The sequence below is a fragment of the Panthera onca genome, chromosome Y (assembly GCF_046562875.1).
Source record: "Panthera onca isolate mPanOnc1 chromosome Y, mPanOnc1 haplotype 2, whole genome shotgun sequence".
Lineage (NCBI taxonomy): Eukaryota > Metazoa > Chordata > Mammalia > Carnivora > Felidae > Panthera > Panthera onca.
Window position 1 is genome coordinate 22,292,109 of NC_138358.1, and position 22,272 is coordinate 22,314,380.

The 22,272-nt window shown below is 44.0% G+C and overlaps 1 long non-coding RNA gene across 2 annotated transcripts in view; it reads left to right on the top strand.

Moving 5' to 3' along the window:
* Window positions 1–94: 94 nt before the first annotated feature.
* Window positions 95–22,272, top strand: part of LOC145714978 (uncharacterized) — a 54,463-nt gene continuing 32,285 nt past the window's right edge. Inside the window, exons 1-2 of one of the 2 annotated variants that reach the window (XR_014137094.1) lie at window positions 95–448; window positions 6,714–6,838. This is a non-coding gene — a long non-coding RNA (uncharacterized LOC145714978). The remainder of the gene's footprint in view (window positions 449–6,713; window positions 6,839–22,272) is intronic. The other variant, XR_014137093.1, reaches the window with a different exon arrangement.

Below are 22,272 nucleotides of genomic sequence, written 5' to 3' on the forward strand. Positions count from 1 at the left end.
CTAGGGCCCTCGCCTGGGGTGGGAGGATGGACAGGGCACCAGAGGCTTCCGTTGCTTGGACTTCTCTTCGCTTGGGTTTACACAGTACCTGCGGCAGTCTGACTAAACAAGAGGAGACGAGTTTCAGCATGTCTTCGTCGCAGACTTGATGGATATTTGTGCAGGCAACGGTGAGGCCAACCCCACGAAGTCCTCTCTCTCCCCCCAGATAAGTGATGCAATTGACTGCCGCGCTTGTAAGGCAGGAGCCGTTTCCGTTTCGTCTGTGGGAGGCCGGAAACGTGGGATTCTTATTTGCGGTATGATACTGAAAAGGGAAGGTTTTCTTCTTGTTTAGGTAATTAAATAAGGCAAAATGGGTTTATGGTCTCAGGGAGTTTTGGTGAAGAGTTCAGGGGGCCCAGAGATGGCAAGAGCAAAAGTCCCTAGTTTGTTTTCCGAGTTCTGGGTAAGTGTTCATTGTGTTAAATGACTACGTTCAATGCAGTTAGCATAGTAGCATAGAGAAACCAAAGGCTTCTAAAAAGCATATCCAAGAGAATCACTTTTTTTAGTGGAAATATTACCAGTAAGTCGGTGTTTAAAAAAATGTGTTTTTTGTTTTTTTTTTAATTTGGGTCTCTTTCTTTAATTGCATTTTTAAGATATAAAAACAACTGGAAAGTTGCTATCACGGGAAGGCCAAATTGTGGTTGATATTTGTATTCCAGCATTTTTGCACCTTAAGGACAAAAAAAAAAAAAAAAAAAAAAGGAAAAGAAAATGTTTGAAGGAAGCCAGAACTGAGTTATTTAAGGCTCTTCATTGTTGTGTATTGGCAGAGCTCTCAACATGGTTAGGTAATAACTGTATATTTAAGAATTTAATTTTAGAACTGGCAGAGGACCAAAGTGGTGCCTGCTTCTTGCTGAGTTACAGACAAGTGACTATACCCAGAGAAGTTGCCTCAACAGTTATCTTTGACTCCCTGAACAGGGGTAAGCAGGCTACTTTTATTATGGTTTGAGATGAATATTCAGAAGGATTTGATAATATAATTGTTCCTGGAAATTGAACAATCCTTTTAGAATTTCCAAAAGAACGTTTTACTTGAGTGCAATTTAGGACAGCTGCTGAGGGTACACGATCTTTGAAACGCTCTTTAGTGGGAACATTCTGTGTACTTTTTTTTTTTTTTTAACTAAAATCTTAAAAGTTGTTAGGCAAATGACATTTCAGAAAGTTGCAGAACAGATGTGAAGTTTCTGGTATATGCAGGGTGTATGACATTAATTTTGTGGGAACCAGGTTTTTTCATTTTTCATATATTTTCCATTCAGATTACTTCTTTTTTGCTTATTTTCTTTAATGAAGAAAAGCCACCCATTCCATGTCTTCATTTAGCTCTTGAGATAGTCTATGGTATAGTCTTACAGATGAATCTATGCCCCCTATTCTGGTTCCTATTCCTGTCGCAATTCAGGCTCCTATCAGAAAGGGTAGCAGGATTGCCCATTTAGCCTGGGAGGTGGGGCTAAAGGTTGTTAGGAACTGATCTTCAGTGTACATGGATATCTCTGGGGTTAGGAAGACAGAATAACATATCTGAGTCCAGTTGGCCTCTAAACATCGGTAGGCTGAATTAGAACACAGACAGAACACCCCAGGGGTTGAACACAGGGTTGTAGTCCTCGTTAAGGTTATATTTCTTCCGCATAGAGAGGGATTTCAGAACTTTAGGGACTGTACGGATTAGATTGTCGGCATTTGTGAGAAGGACCCTAGTGGCCAGGGGTCCAGTTAAGACAGGTGTTGGTTTTGAGATTTTCAGGAGCTTCCAGGTCAAAGGGATTGGAGTGGCTAAGTAAGCCCTCTGGCTGAGGGACAAGCACATCAAGCAGGTTTGCATGTGATTATTTTATGGAGGACTGGTAGAACAGTGTCGGCCCAATGCTGGAGTGGGGAATTGGTAGGCATCTAATTGATGGCTGAAGTTTCAAACCTTGGTAGGCTGCCAGGGGAGTAGTCGCCTTCATGGCTTGTATTACCCTATCCTGGGTATCCTTTATGGCTTTTTGAAGGGCCCTGTAGTGCACCCCTCCCCTGTTCGAGATCCCTCATTGAGGAAGGTAAGTGTAGCAAGCTCGCTTCCCTCTCTGGAGGCCCTTGTTGTGACATGGGTTACTGATATTTTTGGTTATCTCCTCAGTCCAATACTTAGTCCTTGGGGAACCCTGCAGCTGACAGAGAGTGGGTGTTTTTTCCTCGTAGGACTCTTTGTGGAGGGAGGTGAAGGCACTGAATGCCCTTGACCCCCCTTATTGTCATATAACAATCCTGGGGGCAAAGTGGGTAAGCGGCAGTGTGAGGGTGAGAGAAGTTATCATCATATCCAGGCAATACTTGATAACCCTCCCATCCAGAGGAGGTATGTGAGACCCAGCATGCATCTTTTGTCCCATGTCCAGCTTGTTGGTGCAGTCTCTATCAGCCCACCAGTAAGAAGTAAGACCAGGGTGATGACACCAGTAAGGGGCAAGAGCTGGCAGAGTTGCATCCAAACCACTGAGCTAGGTTCACGTGTTGGTTCTTTAAGCTTCTGCTGTGCACAGGCCAGCCAGCTTCTGGGGTGTGGCTGGAGCAGGGCTGGAAGTCTCAGGGGCCAGTTTACCTTTTGAGGGTCAGTTTAAGCAGGTTGACTGGATCTGGATCATTTCGCCAGGTTGTAGGTTCTTGTGAGTTGGCCTTCTTAACTCTGGAGTGATGGACCCGTGGGGTGATACCTGAAACTTTAAAGGCTGTAGGAGTTGTTAGAATAACAGTATGAGGCCCAGTCCACCGTGGTTTAAGAGGTTCCCTCTTCCAATCTTTGACCCACACAGAGTCTCCTGGCTGAAAGGGGTGAATGGGGATCCCTCAGGAAATAGGGGCCCTCTCTATGGTGTATCTTTGTAACTTGTTTAGGACTGCCCCCAAGGTCTGGAGCTGTTCTCTTATTCCCTTGTCTCCAATCTGGTGTAGGTCTCCTGGGAGTTTTCCTAAACATGTGTGTGTGTGTGGGGGGGGGGGGGGGTTGCCCATATAATAACTCAAAAGGGGAGACTCCCAATGCCCTAGGTGTGCATCTGGCACGCAGGAGGGCCAGCAGTAGTCAATATGGCCATGGGAGATTAGTCTCTTGGTGGAACTTAGCCAGGGTTTCCTTGGGTGCAATTCACCCTCTGTACTTTCCCTGAGCTCTGGGGTCGGTAAGCAGTGTGCAGTTTCCAGGTAATGTTGGGGGATTCTGTCAGGGTTTGTATAATGTCTGCCACAAATGCAGGTCCGTTATCACTGTGTATGGTTAAGGGTAAACCCAACAGAGGAACAATCTCCTGTAGAAGAACTTTGGACACCTCATGACTTCATTCCATTCTGGTCGGGAATGCTTCGACCCATCCTGAGTATGTGCAGATTATTACAAGAAGGTACCTAAACCCTTTATTTGGTTGTATGTTGGTAAAGTCCACCCCTAAGTCTTTGAAAGGGGTGGCCCCCATCCTTTGTGAGCCAGGCAGCGGCCGTGGGACAGACCAAGCATTGTTCTTGGCACACGTTACACATTGTTTGTTGACAGCTTGGCGTAATGCTGGCAGCTGGCTGAGATAGTAGTTCTTTTTGGAGAGGGCCTCTAGTGCCGTGTTCCCTAGGTGCGTGAGCTCGTGTTTTCCTTCACTGGGTGTTTTCCCATAGACAATGGGACAAAACCCACCATCCCTCTTTGCTTAGAATGTGCCCTCTTCTGTCGAGGCCCAACTTTTTTCTTCATTTTTGTACAGGGGTGGGGAGGCTTCCTTCTGGGGTGCAAGAGTCAGAGTGTAGGTAGGAGCTTCACCTGGGTCACCACAGGCGGCTTCTCTGGCTGTTTTGTCAGCCAAGCAATTTCCTTGAGTTATGGGGTCATCTCATTTCTGAGGTCCCTTACAGTGTAGGATAGCTACCTTGTCTGGTAGCCATACGGCCTTAAGAAGCTTTAGTATTTCTTCCTCGTTTTTGATAGTTTTCCCTGCAGCAGTAAGGAGGCCTCTTTCTTTATAGATGGCCCCGTGTACATGCACAGTAGCAAAGGCATACCAGGAATCAGTGTAGATGTTAACTCGTTTACCTTTGCTAAGGATGAGGGCTCAGGTTAAGGCGTACAGTTCAGCCCGTTGTGCCGACCATCCTTCTGACAAGGCCTTGGCTTCCAGAACTTCTGTGGCGTGGTTACCACATACCCTCTTTGGCTGCACTCCTGTAAATAGCTGCTCCCATCACTGAACAGGGTGCTCTCTGGGCTTGTTATACCCTGGTCTTGGAGGTCCAGGTGGCTGGCATAGACTTCATCCACTACTCCAGAATAGTCATGGTTGGGTTCTCCCTCTTCCGTGGGAAGGAAGGTGGCCAGGTTTAGTGTTCTTATACTGTTTCGAGAGTGAGCCTTGGGTTGTCATAGAGAAGGCCTTGGGATTGTGTCAGCTGAGAAATGGAGAGGAAACGATATCCTTGGGTGCTTGTGAGCCACAGGACCGTGTGTGGGACCTTAACATTAAATGTTTGGCCCAGTGTGAGCTTGTCTGCATCCTTGATGAGCAGGACTGTGGCTCTGAGCTCTGAGGCACAGGGGTCATCCTGCAGCCACAGGATCAAGTTTTTTTTTTTTTTTTTTTTTTGACAGTTAGAACATTGCCAAGGCACCATGCTCTGAGTGAGCACTCCTTTTCATGTATGAAGTTAAAGGACCTTTCTATGTCAGGCAAACCAAGGGCTGGGGCTTGTCCCAGAGACAACTTTATTTCTGTGAAAGCGGCCCTCGCCTCCTCAGTCCATGCGAGGGACTCCCAGTTTGGTCCTCCCAACAGGTCATAGAGGGACCTGACTATGGCTGAGCATCTGAGGATTCCCAATGCAACAGAACCCTCCGGCCCCTAAACATTCACACAAGCCTCGTTTTGTTTGGGGCTGAGGCAGTGTGGTGCCACACTTTCTTCCTTTCTGGTCCTCATTCTCTTTTCCTTTTGTGAGGAGGGAGCCTAAGTATTGGACCTGCTGTGGACAAATCTGTGCCCTTTTCCATGAGGCCTGGTACCCCAAGTAGGATCAGAGCTGTAGGAGGGCCTGTGTACCTTTCATACAGTCTTCCTTGGTGTCACTGGAAAGGAGGAGGTCTTCTACATATTGGAGAAGGACATACCCTGTGGTTTCCTTCGGAAAGTCAGCGAGATCTGAACCTAGGGCTTCCCCCAGAAGAATGGGCGAGTTGTTGTAACCTTGGGAAAGTAGTGTCCAGGTCAGCTGCATCTGACGCTCTGTAACAGGCTCAGTCCATTCAAATTTTTTTTTTTTTTCAACGTTTTTTATTTATTTTTGGGACAGAGAGAGACATAGCATGAACGGGGGAGGGGCAGAGAGAGAGGGAGACACAGAATCGGAAACAGGCTCCAGGCTCCGAGCCATCAGCCCAGAGCCTGACGCGGGGCTCGAACTCACGGACCGCGAGATCGTGACCTGGCTGAAGTCGGACGCTTAACCGACTGCGCCACCCAGGCGCCCCAGGCTCAGTCCATTCAAAGGCAAACAATGATTGACTTTGCGGAGCCAGGCAGAGGCAGAAGAAAGCATCCTTTAGGTCTAAGCACGCAACCTTTCTGGCTGACCACGGAATTTGGCTGAGGAGAGTATACTGAGGGTCCGGAATGACTGGGTGTAAGGAAACTGTCACTTTGCTACTGGCCCTCAAATCCTGTACTGGTTGGTGTCCTCCTGGCTTCTTGCCTGGCAAGAGTGAGGTATTCCAAACTGATTGGCACTCAGTTAGAATACCTCTTCCTCTGAGCTTGGTCAGGTGCTCTTGTATGCCCATTCTAGCCTCTAGTGGAATGGGGTACTGCCTTGGTGTCTGAGGTTGAGCTTCAGGGATCAGGTCAACAATGATTGGGACCCGATTCCAAGCTATTTCAGGCGGGTTATCATCAGCCCATAGGGAGGGGAATGTAAGCCTGAATTCTTAGGGGCTACCAGGTAAGGCCTGGGCACAGAACAGTCTCCATTCTTCTTCCCTTGGCAGGGGTATCGCCAAGACCAGGGTTTCCTTCTGCCTTGGGTTTCATTGGAGGCTAGTGTGTCCAGTGGGTTCAAAAGGTATCTGGGCCCCAAGTTTGGAGAGTAGATCCCGGCCCAGGAGAGGAATCGGGCAGTCACGTAAGGAGAGGAACTCATGCCGGACCTTGTGACCCCCAAGTGCACCTTGTTGAGCTTGACAGAAGGGTCGTTGCATTGCCTGTGTCCCAGTAGCCCCAAGTATGGTTGCTGTCTTTTGGCCTAAGGGCGCTACCAGGGAAGTAACAAAGGAGTATTCAGCCCCAGTGTCAACCATGAAAGTTATTGTTCAGCCCACCACCTCATTTCAACCGTGGGTTCATGGGGGCCAAGAAACAAAGAGTCCGGTCCCCCTCAGTCCAATTCTACCCCGGCCAGATCAAGAGGGTTCGCACCTCGAGGTTCCTCCAGATATTGGCTGGGTTTTGAAGTCCCCATCCAATTCGGACATTCTTACAGTTTCCCTTACCTTTGCAGTATGCACATTGGTCCCTTGCTAAGGGGGCTATGGGCTTCCCCCTTTTTTGTGGTTGGGTTTTCCCACCTTTGCAGCATCTGTTCTTTGGTTCTGCTGTGAGAAAGGTGGCCTTCTTTTTTAATCTTCACTTCTCTTTCAGCTGCAAATTTCTGTTCGTGAAAACTGTATTGATGCCTCTAACAGCTGAGTGATATTCATCTGGCAAAGCCCTCCAACTTCTGGAGCTTTCATCGGATATCTGGGGCAGCCTGTGCCACAAAAGAGGTATTTACCATCTGTTGACTTTCTGGTACCTTGGGGTCAAACGGGGCGTATACATGGTACACTTCACATAATCTTTCATAGTAGTCTCCGGGAGACTCCCCAGGGTGCTGTGTGACTGATGATATTTTAGTCATGTTCATGGGATTGTTGACTCCAGCTCAGACTCCCTGAAGGAGGGCTTCCAGGTATCATCAGATGTGGCCCTGTCCTTCTGTGGTGAAATCCCATGTTGGGTGTTCTTCAGGCATGCAGCTTGAGCCCAGACAGTAGGGTCATTGATTCCTTGAGATGTGTGATCTTCTAGGTACTGTCATGTTTCTGTCATTCTTATTTTTAATTAAACAAAGTATGGAGTAACTGTTGACAATCTTCCCAAGTCTGTCAGTAGGTCTGGAAGAGGGACTCCATCAAGTCAACCATTGCTTGTGGCTTTTCGGAGTATGGTGGAGTGTCGTGTTTCCAATTGAGGAGGTCGGTTATAGAGAAAGGTAGATAACCCATCATGGAATGGCTGGTCTGGACTGGTCCATCCTCTTTCTGTCTTTCAGGCTCTCTTGTCTCCGTTACATGCGTTTGGAGAGTTTTAGGTCTGGGACTTGGGCGCAGTCTGGCTGCTGGCCCATGTGGGGGTGGGTTATCTGGGTCTGAGAGGGGCGGGGAGATGGGCGGCACTGACTGCAGTGGCAAGTGCACTGACTCTGGCTATGGCTGGAGAGACAGATGCAGGAGGAGTCTCAAGCTCAGGGGGAAGGGGGAGGGAGCTTGAAGAGTTATAAGGAGGTGGAAAAACAATATCTTCCTCCACATCTCCTTTAAATACTGGAGGAGCAGTGGGTCACTTCTTTGGCTCCCTGGTGAGCCTCCAGATAAAGTGGCTAAAACCTTTGCCTGGCTCTGTTTGCTAATGATGAATCACCTTCAAGGCAGGAGATTTGGGGCAATTTCAAGCCAGGAGTCGATGTACGGAAATGGATCAGGGTGGCCTGGGTTCCCAGTGACTATTAGCCAAACGTGCTGCACTATTTGAGCATCTAATGTCCCTTCTGGAGGCCATCCTACATTGAATATGGGCCATTCTAGTTCACAAAAGGTCCTTAACTTCCTAGGTGTCATTTTCACCCCGTAATTGCCTGAAAATCCCTTTTTAAAATTTTTGAGCATGACATTTAAAATCTTACTCTGTTTTGCTCCCATTATTAATTTCTTTTTCATGTTCGGTGTGACAAAGACAAACAAAGGGTGGGTATCCTCTCGGATGAGTGGACCAATCAGATACTCCTCTGGTCTTGTTCCGGAGGGAAACTTTAGGTGAGGTTTGGCCTTAGCAGACTCAGCTTTGTAACTCGCGATCTGAATCTGATCCGATATCACCCTAGACCTTATAGTCTCACCACGACACTTTTGGGGACCTTACGGGTGCCTGTCCATGGAGTCACAAACTCTAACTCGACTGGCTGGCCAAGCCACACACACACACACACACACACACACACACACACACACACACACACACACACACACACACACCCCCAGAGTCTATTACGTTCCCTCCCGTACACACACACACACACACACACACACACACACACCCCAGAGTCTATTACATTCCCTCCCACAAAATTTTCTACCTGTGAGACCTATTAAGGCCTCAAGGGATTGTTTAGGTTCCCCTTCAACCTTTTTGAGTAGGCCTGACTTCTTCAGGGACACACACACACACACACACACACACACACACACCCCAGAGTCTATTACATTCCCTTCCGCAAAATTTTCTACCTGTGAGACCTATTAAGGCCTCCAGGGATTGATCAGGTCCCCCTTCAACCCTTTTGAGTAGGCCTGACTTCTTCAGGGCCCCGGCCTTACCGGTTCCAACATCAGGCCCAGGTCCTCAGCAGGGCCAGCTCGAGGCAACCGAGAAGGAGACTGCCAAAATTCAGGCAGGGCATGCCTTCTCCCTTGCAATCCCTCTCTCCATCACTGCCTCGTGGTTCTCCCAAACTGGTGGCAGCAATGGGCCAACGAGGTTATGTTTCCCAGTCAGGGAACCAAGTATGTTACAGAACCAGGCTGGAACACTGGTGAAAAAACCAAGTGGCACTCGGAGATCTTGGTGGATTGGAGATTTATTTTACTCCGGCGGGGTAAAAGCAAGCAAGTGGGGGGGATGGAATTTATAATTGTCAGCTTCCATATCTGCAGGGTTTTCTCACAGGCAGCAAACAAAGGAAGAAGATTCCAGAAGAGGGGTCTCTAAGTTAGAGACCAGAGTCTGTTTTAGCCCCTTTGGCCATCTTTGGTGTACTTTATTTACTTCTCCAACAACCTGACAACCAAAGATAGTACATGAGCTTGGTTTATGTCATGTAGCTTTAAATATGATGTAACATTTGGGGTGCCTGGTTGGTTCAGTCAGCTGAGCATCCAGCTGGGGCTCAGGTCATGAGCTCACAGTTTGTGGGTTGAAGCCCCATGTTGGGATCTCTGCTGACAGCTCAGAGCCCAGAGCCTTCTTCCTATTCTGTGTCTCCCTCTCTCTGCCCCTCTCCTGCTCACACTCTGTCTCTGTCTCTCAAATATAAATAAACATTAAAATTAAAAAAAATATATGATACAAATTTATAACAAAGGTATATGGGCAGTAAGAGATTCCAGTAAAAACAGTTTGAAAGAACTAATGTAGTATTGGAATAGACAGGAAAAAAATTCAGAGAATCTTATATATACATCTTGATAAAAAGGTAGGGAAATTCATGATTATTCATGAGGAAAGATAGAGTATGAACATTAAATAAATATATATGTAACATACATCTCATGTTTATTTTAGGGTGGAGACTTAACGTCATAATGAGGCTAAATTTATCCCTTTACTTTAGGGGGTTATCTTAGGACTAAAGGGCTGTGGTAATACTCTGAGAGCTGCTATTGAATTGGGTGGGGGTCTTGGGCTTGTTATCTGTTATAAATTCATCTTTGCTTTTTATCTGTTATAAATGCATCTTTGCTTTTTCATAGCCTTCAATCATATCAATTGACCTTGAGTCTAGGCTTCTGCAGGGACTGTTAGTGAATTTGTTGTAGCAGATTAGTAGGAAATGTTTCTCTGAAAAACAAGCTTTAGCCTTTCTACTAGGTTCTGATGTGATATGAAGTCTGAAAACAAATGGTCAAGAAAGAAGTCTTGAGACGTTTAATTCAAATAAGTATTTTTATTAAAGCATGGGTGTTTAGGGAGCCTAAGGCAAACTGAAGGCAAAGTACAGGTTAGCAGCACCCCATTACCCAGGTCGGATATGTGTGGTAATCCTCAGGCTGCCCAAAAACAAAGGAAAGGGGAAAACAAATGGTTGACTGATAGAGATCCCAGTCAGGGTAGAGAGGAGTCTCCTTCAGTTTACAGATAACTTAGTAAACTGAAGAAAAAGGACAATCTTATCCATAGCCTAATCTCTGGAAACCTATAGTTTCCATTTCCTGGAGCCCTGATATCATCATTATGAAGATTTAAGGAGGTTTAAGTACTTGCCATGCTAATGTGGGAAAAAAGCAAATAAAAAATTAAATTTCCTTACTGCCGACAGCCCACTGAGAAGTCCTTGAGACAGGCCAAATGACCTCCCTCTAGGAGCTTGGCTGCCTGGATGATGACACTTTGCTGTGGGCAAAAGGGAATCTTGGTTTAACATTATATTGAGCCGCCAACCCCCCACACCCCCACCAGGGTTCTGTGACTCTCCTTAAATACATAAAAATTCCTTTGTCTTTAACCCCCTGACTATCCCTGACTCCCTCCCAACCTGAAGGTATATAATCATTCAGACTTTTCAACTCCAGTGCAGCTCTTTCTGCCCATGGATCCTGTCTGATGAAGTTTTGGGGTAATGGGGAGTTTGTGGGGTCTGGAGTGAACAGCCAAGAAAGAGTTCTTGAAGACGTCTTTGGTGCAAAAAGTGATTTTATTAAAGCAGGGGGACAGGACCAATGGGCAGGAAGAACTGCACTGGAGTCATGACAGGTAACTCATACACCCTCAGGTCAGGGATAGAGAAAGTCTCTTAAGGTGTTTTGAAAACAAGGTTTCCAAGACCTTGAGGGGGTTAGTTGTTGCTAGGGAAATTCCACTTACTACCATTTAATAAAACCTCAATCATGAGACCCTTCAGATGTATCTCAGGAGACCATATGCTGGAGTATGAAAGCCAGCATATGTCCTGGGGCCATTGAGATAAAGGAAGTAGACTTACTGGACCCTAGAGGTTGGGATAATGTTAAACTAAGATTCACTCTTGGCCCCATTAAAGTTGTCCAGGCAGCTGAGCTCCTAGAGGGAGATCACTCAGCTTGTCTCAAGGACTTGTCAGTGGGCTGCAGGCAGTAAGGGAATTCATTCATTTGCCTTTGTTCTTGCATAGCCAGGAGTGACTGAGGAATATTGCACATATTCTACCTGGGCTGGTGGGGTGTGTGTGTGTGTGTGTGTGCGCGCGCGCGTGTGCGTCTACCCATGCGCGCCAGCCTGTATTTGCCCTCAGCTTGCCCCAAGCTCCCTTAGCACTGTCCTTATGCTTTAATAAAATCACTTTTTGCACCAAGGATGTTTTTAAGAATTCCTTCTTTGTTGTCTGCCCTAAACCACCCCTACCACCCCAAAACCCCATCATGTGGATAGAACGATGGACAGAAAGAGCTACACTGCAGTTTTGAGAAGGGACTAATTATATACTTTTCACTTACTAGGGGTTACGGATAGCAGAAGGCTAAAGAATTTGTAAGCAAGGTTTCCAGGACCTTCAGGAGTTAGATGCTGTTAAGATAAAAGTTACTTACTATTGTCTAGTAAAATAGTAAAACATTAGTCATGACAGATGGGGTGGAGAGGGGGTTCACGGGGTCCAGAGCTTACGACCAAGAAAGAGTAGAGATGTTTTGGTGCAAAACGCATTTTATTAAAGCATGGGGACAGGACCCATGTGCAGAGAAGAGCTGCACTGAGGTTGTGAGGAGTGATTGGTTATATACTGAGGAGTAGGGGAAGATAAAATCAAGACAAAGTTTCTTAAAGAGATTTCCATATGGTAAAGACGATTTACAGATTACTAGAAGCTTGGCTATTGTCACACTATGATTTTTTTTTTTTCCTATAGTGAAGTATTAAGACAATAGGGAGTTCTTAGAGATTAGGCCATTGATAAGATTGCCTTTCCTTACAATTTACCAAGATATTTGTAAACTGATAGAGACTCTTGTCTTGTATGACTGTGATCTCTATGAGTTAGCCATTTGTTTTCTTAACTTTTCTTCTTGGGCAGCCAGGAGTGCCTGAGGAAATCACATGTATTCCACCTGAGCATGTAGGGGTGTCAGCTCTGTCAAGCAGTGTCAGCTTGCCTTATGCTCCTTCCTCAATTTTATTAAAGCACAGGGATAGGACCTGAGGGTTCCTTAGGGAGAAATTGATTATATATACTTGGGTTTTGGGGAAGTAAATTAAAAAGGAAGTTTCCAAAAGGATTTTCATGTGCTAAAGAAGACTCACCTGATACTGGAGGCCTGGCTATTGTAAACTAAGGTTGTTTTCCCTCTAGCAAAGAATTAACATTGTAGGAGTAGGCAGTTCCTGGAGGGCTGTTACACTCTGCCTGCCTCAAGTATCTGTCAATGAGCTGCAGATTATAAGGAAATTTAATTGTGCCTGTCATTTCCTTCCTGCCTTTGTTCCCCACATCACTATGGACTGGAGGGTGACATTGGGGCTCCAGGAAACTGACTGTACAGGGTTGTGGAGATTAGGCTACTGATAAGACTGCCATTTTTTGTGTAATTTACTAAGGTATTTGTAAACTGAAGGAGACTCAAGTCCTACATAACTGTGATCCCTAAATTAGCCATTTGTTTTGTATTCTTTCCTTTGTTGTTGGGCAGCCAAGAGTGCCTAAGGAATAGAACGCATATCCCACCTGGGGGGAGGGGAGAGGTTGCTAGCTTTTGCTTTGCCCTCAGCTTGCCTTATGCTCCTTTATCAAGATGATGTGGGAAACAAAGCCAAATGAAAAATTAAACTTCTTTAATTGACAAGTGTTTGAAAAGGACATCTACAAAGGTGTGTTACTGTGTTATAGCAAATACTCGGCACCCAAGAAGGTATAAGTGACATGTACTCAGGGAATCAGACTTTATTTCTCGCATGGGTGCTGCTCCAGCGAAGTCACCTCCAAAGGCTGGGCACTCGGCTCAGGTTTTACTGGTCATTTGTACATTTGTACAGCCGAATTGGGCAGGGCTACTATGGTCAAGCTTCTGGTTCCTGGCTGCTGGCTGCTTGAAGAAGCAAGCAAGATTGCAGAAGCCAAAAAAAGCATGCAAGGGGAGTATCCGACCTCGGACTGGCAATTTTCTCTGTTTACCAGCTTTCCTTCTCACTTGAAACTTGTATTATTTCTTTTTAAGAAATGAACTTTATTCTCTCTCCAAAAATCTTGAGGTGTCACAGCTAGTTCTGAGCTCAGAGACTCAGGCTGGTGGGGCTGGGGCTGAATTCAGCAGCCTGTGTACTCATGCTTTAGTATTTGTCGGTGTTGCATCCACACAACTCCTGGAACAGAATGCTACGGGCACCAGTGACAGTCACAACAAAGTTTATTACAATGAGAGGCAAGGCCGACCGATCGGGACCAACACTCTTGATAAGAGTGCGGCCTCGAACAGCTGGGGTACACAGTTTTTATAGCTGATCACATCGTTTTATCATCACCTGGGAACAGAACAAAGAAACAGTTCCCAGATGAGTTAGAAACAGTTGCCAGATGAGTTATAAACAATTGCCTAATGAGGTGTTTATTTTAGACTTTCTGCCTCTAAGTTGCAACCAGTGGATCTCCTTGACCCTGCCTCTGATGCTCTTTTCTTTGAACTTTTGTTTCCTTAATTGGTGAAGCCTAATTTACAAGAGTATGAGGCGTAATTTATAAGAGTAAAGCAAGGCTGTTATCTCTTAACCTTCAATGTCAACACAAAGCTGTTATTTTTCAAGCTAAGCATTAGCCCTACACTACAATTTAACCCTTACATTGGTACATGTGTTTGGCCAACATTGGGCTAACTGGCTTAGCTCCCTGATGTTACATAGTAATGTGGCCGGAGCTCCAGCAATGTGCTGGACAGCTGGCCTTCCCTGGGGAAGAATTCTAGTGGAGTGTTGGGGGTCCCCAGCTATAAGTACCCTTACACTGGTTTCCTCTGAGCACAGTTCGCTGGCGATATTGGGAGGTTCAAGAAATATTTCTTCTGACTTTGTGGGGTGCCAGGGCTATTGCTAGGGGTGTTGAGAATTGAAGCCTGTCTCCTGGTACCCTGCCAGGTTCTCTAGGCCTACAGCATTTGGGAAAGGGCTGAGTTACTGAGGGGTGAGGGTTTGCTGTCTTTTCTAAATTTGGCAATCTTGGCAAGTCTCCTTATAGGAAGGTGGCAGCTTGGAGGTATACAGGCAGTAGGCAGGAGGGATAGTGGGGTCAACGTCCAGCTCTCCAAAGGGCAGGGGCAGCACATGCCCACCAGATACTGTACAGAATTGTAGGAAGCCACAGCACTGTGTGCAGGTTTATCACTGTCCATAGGACTCACTGTCAGATGGCAACGCTGAGTGAGGTGCTTGTGGAAGCCGTGGCTGGGTATGTGCCCACTCCTGGACATAGGAGAACCAGACATAGATGGCTGTTGATTATGTTTTGGGGTGGTGGTGGCGTGGTTCAGGGCTGATGGCCAAAACAGAATTCTTAAAGATGTCTTTGGTGCAAAAAGGTGATTTTAGTAAAGCATGGGGACAGAAGCCATGGGCAGGAAGAGCTGCTGTGGGGTTGTGATGAGTACCTTATTTTATCTATACCCTCAGGTTGGGAGGGGGGTCAGGGATAGAGAAAGTGTCTAAAGTATTTTGGAAGCAAGGTTTCCAGAAACTTGAGGGACTAGCTATTAGTAGGGAAACGGCACTTACTACCTTTCAATGAAACCTCAATCATGAGACCTTTCAGATGTATATCAGGGACGGTAAGCTTGGAGCATGAATGCCAGCATAGATCCTGGGACAGTTGAGATAAAGGAAGTAAACTTACAGGATCCTTACAGTTGGAATAATGTTTTTTGTTTTTTGTTTTTTTAACATTTATTTATTTTTGAGACAGAGAGAGACAGAGCATGAACAGGGGAGGAGCAGAGAGAGAGGGAGACACAGAATCTGAAACAGGCTCCAGGCTCTGAGCAGTCAGTACAGAGCCCGACGCGGGGCTCGAACTCACAGACTGCGAGATCATGACCTGAGCCGAAGTCGGACGCTTAACTGACTGAGCCACCCAGGGGCCCCAGTGTTGGAATTATCTTAAGCTAAGGTTCTCTTTTGCCCCGAGCAAAGTGTCATCATCAAAGCAGCAGAGCTCCTAGAAGGGGGTCACTCTCCCTGTTTAAAGGACTTGTCAGTGGGCTGTAGGCAGTAAGGGAATTTAAGTTTTCATTTGCCTTACTTTCCCACATACCATGGCAAGCACTTAAATCCCTTTCCTTTGTTCTTGGGTAGCCAAAATGTCCAAGGAATATCACACATATTCCAACTGTGGGTATGGGTGTGTGCCCATGCATGCATGCCAGCCTCTTTTTCCCTCAGGGAATCTCAGAGAATCCCACAACACCTGCAGCACTGGAAGTAGTGCTGATAGTTTTAGTAGAAGACCCATTTGCAAGTGCCCGTGACCACATTCCATGGGTGGAAAGAGAAGAGTGAGACATAATTTCTTTAAAAGTCACTCATTTCTGTCAAAGATAAACAAATTAAGAGTAATTTGTTAAACAAGTACTCTTTTTGGCAAACTTGGTCTAATTGTTATGTAATAAGTGCAGCAAGAATAGTGATTAACTATACAAATTTTCTAAAATCTGCTTTGCTGGAACCTTTTATAAGGAATTTAGATTGAACTTTGAGTAGCGTTTGGAGACCAGAAGGCAAGTCAGCTACTTCCATCAGACAGGCCTGCAATACCTGCAGAATTGGTAAATTCCTCTTCATGAAGTCCCCAGGATCTCCTGAGGCTCCTGCAACTGCCAGAAAGCGATCTTTACTCACCTGGTGAGGCTGCTGGGAACTCTAAGCAAGGTATCGGGCCAACATTTCCAAGGGGCTTTATGACTCCCTTGTTTCATTAAGTCAACCTTAATTCCTTAAAGCTGTATATGGTCATATCTGAGTCTATGCTTGTTGGTATGAAATACGACATTCCAATCAAAGCCTTCATAAAATAACCACTATTTCCAATGGTGTCCAGTTACAAGAAGATTCTTATTGAACTTATGCAAATAATTATAACTGCCTTGAAAGTGTGGGACCCAAGGAATTTAACCAAAATCCCCTTCCCCTGGACAAGCACAGCAAGACTAACTTCATTTTGTGCTACACCCACCATCTCATGTATAACCCCCACATGACCTGCTTATTGCTTAAGACACTCCCTCACCCTAGTCAAGCCGCTGAGCACACCCTTACTGGAAACTGGCTCATACAGGAATGCGGAACCCCTAACCGCCAAACTTGCACCCCAATTCTTAAACCCCGCCTTTTGCCCGCCAAACTTGTGCGCCAATTCTGACCAGAGTGATGAGCTAGTTCAAACAGTTACTATAGGGTAAATTGTAATTCAATTGGCCACCTGCGTGTGGACTGACATGACTATGCAACTTTATGTGTGTGTTACAATCTCATTGGCCACTGGCCCCTATAAAACTGCTACACCTTTTAACCTACAGGTCCAAGTCCCTGCTCCGCTGTGTCGGGTATACTTGGGCCCAAGCTCAAGCTTGCAAATAAACCCCTGTGCGTTTGCATCAGTATTGGCTCCTTGGTGGTCTCTCGGATTCAAAATCGGGGGCATTACAAAAGAATAATCATTTACGGTTTCTGAACTGGAGTGTTTTTATTATGAGAAAATATAAATGTTTAAATTTATGTACAAAAGAATATTTAATCAAATTTCTATAAGTCACAGATATCTTCAGGAAAAAGATTTCCTTAAATCTGGAAGAGCAAATATTAGCAAATCAGCCATGTTTCACATCCTTGCCTTGTTTATGATTGGAGGGGAAAGGCTGTAAGTTTTTCTCCACTGAGTTGGTATTAGCTGTGTGTGAGAATTACCCTTGTTTCAAACATAAGTCATAAAAAATATAATCATCTTTTTCAGTCCTTCTATTCCCATGTTATTAATTCTTGTTCTGTTTGAATGTGGTCCTTCCAGTTGTTCTACAAATGCTTACAGGGTTTAGTTTTATGATTTTAAACTTTTCAGAAACCTGTGCTGTATGCCTAATGAACAAATATTTTAGAATCTATAAAAGTAAGAGCAAGAATCTTATTCAACCCCATTAGGACCGCTGCCTGTGAAATATGGTCTTCAGAGGAACAAACCTCCAGAGAATGTACAGTTTTTATAGGATTTTATTCTTTTACATCTTGTGAAAAGTGAAAAAATTATAGATTAACATGTATGCAGGAGTCGTGACTTTTATTATAAGGGAATGCAGGGGACTAGGAGTATTGACGGATATCTCCTTGAGAAATAGAATGGTTTTCCTGTGTGTACACAGGAAGTGTACAATGCATGCATGGTGCCATGAGTCAAGCTTTTGGTTTGAGCAAAGCTTATACACAGTCATGCTGACTTAGAAAGAAATTTATACTGCCTATAATTTTTTTCTTCATTAGTAACTAATTGTGAACTGTTATGCCAGAATTCTTTAGATTGGCAAATTTATGAATATAATAATTTCTAGAAATATGTCTTCATAGTACAACTTTCCTTAAGATTTTTTGTTGTTGTTGTTTTTCCAGTTAGGCTCCATGTACAACATGGGGCTGGAGCTCACAACCCTGACTGAGATCAAAAGTTGGATGCGGTATGGACTGAGCCAGCCAGGTGCCTTACCTTTTCATAGGACAACTTTCAGTAAAATATAAAATATGTTTGCTAGCTTACCCAAATTTATGTTTAGTTTCTCTGTAATAATACAAAAGCAGACAAACTTATACTTAATAATTAATTAAATGTTTCAGTATTTTATTTATTTGGAAGACACTTAGATGTCAATGACCTTAACCCAATTTAGATACTAACTTAATAAAACTTCAAACTTTCAGGTTACCGGAGATTTTGGAACCTATTTGAACGTAAACTTTAATTTCTGTTTGCTCTTAACAATTACTCATGACATGACACAAACAAAATCAACCATTATTTTAAGTGACCTTTTTCGAGAAATTGCAACAGATTTAACATGTGCTTACCTGACTGTAGTAAATCGTGGTAGAGTAAGTTTTATACTTAATCCCAATAACACTAGAGACATGTCCTTGAATTTTAATTTATCAAAGATTATCTCCAATCACCTAAACTTGAAATACAGTTGGGTCAGTTCTTATCTTTCTGAGTTTTAGAATACCCAATTTTTCAAGGACTTGCCTTTAAACCAATTAAACAGAGGTCCTTTACAAATTAATTTTAGCAATGCCATTCAGAATCAGATAAAGAAAAAATCTCACAATTGTAACACACATAAATACATACACAAACAGGATGCAAACAAAATCCACCTTTTGTTTCACTAATATTATGGAGAGAATATTAAAGACCCAATTACCAACTATCTGCCTTTCATTAAAACAGATCTTTTTTTTCTTTTTTTCTCTTTTTTCCTTTTTTTTTTAATGTACATCCAAATTAGTTAGCATATAGTGCAACAGTGATTTCAGAAGTAGATTCCTTAATGCCCCTTACCCATTTAGCCCATTCCCCCTCCCAAAACCCCTCCAGGAACTTTCTGTTCTCCATATTTAAGAATCTCTTTATGATTTGTCCTCCTCCCTGTTTTTATATTATTTTTGCTTCCCTTCCCTTGTGTTCATCTGTTCTGGGTCTTAAAGTTCTCATATGAGTGAAGTCATATCATATTTGTCTTTCTCTGACTAATTTTGTTTAGCATGATAACCTCTAGTTCTATCTATATAGTTGCAAATGGCAAGATTCCATTCTTTTGATTGCCAAGTAATACTCCATTGTATATATATACTACAGCTTCTTTATCCATTCATCCACTGATGGACATTTGGGCTCTTTCCATACTTTGGCTGTTGTCAATAGCGCTGCTGTAAACATTGGGGTGCATGTGCCCCTTGAAAACAGCATACGTGTATCCCTTGGGTAAATACATAGGTGTGCAATTGCTTGGTCACAGGGTAGTTCTATTTTTAATTTTTTGAGTAACCTCCATACTGTTTTCCAGAGTGGCTGAACCAGTTTGCATTCCCACCAACAATGCAAAAAGAGCTAGCTCCTCTTTCTCCATATCCTCGGCAACATCTGTTGTTGTCTGAGCTGTTGATGTTAGCTGTTCTGACAGGTGTGAGGTGGTATCTCATGGTGGTTTTGATTTGTATTTCCCAGATGATGAGTGATGTTGATCAATTTTTCATGTGTCGGTTGCCCATCTAGATGTTCTTCTTGAAGAAGTGTCCATTCATGTCTTTTGACCACGTCTTCACTGGATTATTTGTTTTTTGGGTGTTGAATTTGATAAGTTCTTTATAGATTTTGGATACTAACCCTTTATCTGATGTCACTTGCAAATATCTTCTCACATTGTGTCGGTTGCCTTTTAGTTTTGCTGATTATTTTCTTCGCTGTGCAGAAGCTTTTTATCTTGATGAGGTCCCAATAGTTCTTTTTTCTTTTGTCTCCTTTGCCACCAGAGACATGTTGAGTAAGAATTTGCTGTGGCCGAGGTCAAAGAGGTTTTTGCTTGCTTTCTCCTCCAGGATTTTGATGGCTTCCTGTCTTACATGTAGGTCTTTCATCCATTTTGAGTTTGTGTATGGTGTAAGAAAGTGGTCGGGTTCATTCTTCTGCATGTTGCTGTCCAGTTTTCCCAGCACCATTTGCTGAAGAGACTGTCTTTATTCTATTGGATATTACTTCCTGCTTTGTCAAAGATTAGTTGGCCATATGTCTGTGGGTCCATCTGGGTTCTCTCTTCTGTTCCACTGATCTCAGTGTCTGTTTTTAAGCCAGTACCATACTGTCTTGATGATCAAAGCTTTGTAATACAATTTGAAGCCCGGGATTGTGATGCCTCCAGTTTTGGGTTTCTTTTTCAGGTTTGATGCGCCCCAATGTTTACAGCAGGTGTATTTGTAATAGCTAAAGTATGGAAAGAGCCCAAATGTCCATTGACACATGAATGGATAAAGATGTAGTGTGTGTGTGTGTGTGTGTGTGTGTGTAATAAACTGATGATATATGTAATTACTCTTGCAATGAAGAACATGTAATAGTGGTGAATTTTACTGTAAAAGGAAATGAGAATCATGTATAATTATCCATGTAGCAGTGATATTTGTTTGATAACATAGATTACTGCTTAACTTCTCTTGACTTTGTATGCAGAGAAACTTTAAGAAGGTTCATTTCATGTCAAAGAATGAAAGCATAAATCAAAGCTTGGCTTCTGAACTTGGAATACACATCATGGCCTCTAACTCTTTCTCCCAGTAGTTCTCATTTGAGATTTCCACTATGTGCTCTGCTGGTCCTGAGCCCAAGCTGACTTAACACACAGGGTGAGAATGAACTGGCATCTAATTATAATGCCACATCTTCATTACTTTAAATTTGTAAGGGTGGTGCCTTTTCTTCTCTTCTCTTTTTCTTTTATTCGTACTATGAATAACACTCCTTAGAATGACCAGATAGTTTTCTCCATTCTGCTCTGAAGCTTTAATTAATTCCAAGAGCAATAATGAGTTTTCTCTGGGATTCTCAGCAACAACTTTTAGAGCAATTAATGTGTTAATGTCCTAGTAAATGAATATTTCTGCTTATGATGGTATTAGTCATCATTTCTACATATATTTTCAGTGTTCCTAGAGACCACAGTTTTGTTTTCCAGTTTTGAAATGTCCCTAAAATTACTGAACATCTACCACATGCCAAGTACTATTTGAGACAATTTGGATATCCCTGCCCTCCTGGAATTTGTGTACTTAGGCTTTAATAAGCATAATCAAAATCCAATTATATAGTGAGTTAAAAGAAGATAAAAACTATGGGAAAAAGTAAAAAGAGTAAGGTAATGGACTAGAAATATGTAGATGTGGGGCAGTCTACAGTGTCAATATGGTGGCCAGGGTGGGCGTCATTGCAAAAGTGGCAGCTGAATGTGATTTGATCAAAGCAGGCAGGCATATTATCAGTTTAATCTAACAGTGCAACTAAATGTATGCCAATTCCTGTCTTTGGTGACCTAAAATGTTATTTTTAACTCTCAAAACAGTTCAACAAAATAAATAGATTTTTCCTTCCTCCCTTCCTTCTTTCCTTTCCTTTACCCTTCCTACTTCCCCCTTCCCCCCATTCTCCCCTCCCTCCCTCCCTTCTACACTCCTTCCCTCCTTCCCTCCCTCCCTCCCTCCCTCCTTCCCTCCCTCCCTCCCTCCCTCCTTCCCTCCCTCCCTCCCTCCCTCCTTCCCTCCCTCCCTCCCTCCCTCCCTCCCTCCTTCCTTCCCTCCCCCCCTTCCTCCCTTCCTTCCTTCCTTCCTTCCTTCCCTCCCCCCTTCCTCCCTTCCTTCCCTCCCCCCTTCCTTCCCTCCTTCCCTCCCCCCTTCCTTCCCTCCTTCCTTCCTTCCTTCCTTCCTTCCTTCCTTCCTTCCCCCGTTCCTTCCTTCCTTCCTTCCTTCCTTCCTTCCTTCCTTCCTTCCTTCCTTCCTTCCTTCCTTCCTTCCCTCCCTCCTTCCTTCTTCCTTCCCTCCCTCCTTCCTTCTTCCTTCCCTCCCTCCTTCCTTCCTTCCTTCCTTCCTTCCTTCCTTCCTTCCTTCCTTCCTTCCTTCCCTCCTTCCTTCCTTCCCTCCTTCCTTCCCTCCTTCCTTCCTTCTTTCCTCCTTCTTCCTTCTCTCCATCTTTCTCTCTCTTCTTTCTTCACAAGAGGAAAATGGAGGCTTACTAAAGTTAACTACAGGGACCAAGATCACATAACAACTAAATTCTTAGTGGAAATTTGAACTCTGGTAGTTCATCCTAAAGATCATGGTATTTCTACAATATCTGCATTTCAGGCATGGTTACTAGTATGGGGACAGCAGTGAATGGTCAAGAAAGAATTCCTGGGTCATGTTTGGTGCAAAGGGTGATTTTATTACAGTACAGGACTGGATCCATGGGCAGAAAGAGCTGCACTGGGATTGTGAGGAGTGATTGATTATATGCTTTTTAGTTAGTGGTGTTAGGAATATAGCAGAAGTACCTCAGGAATTTGGAAGCAAAGCTTCCAGGACTTTGTGGGGCTGGTGAGTGTTAAGATAAAGTTATTTTTATTAAAAATTTTTTTAATGTTTGTTTTTAGGA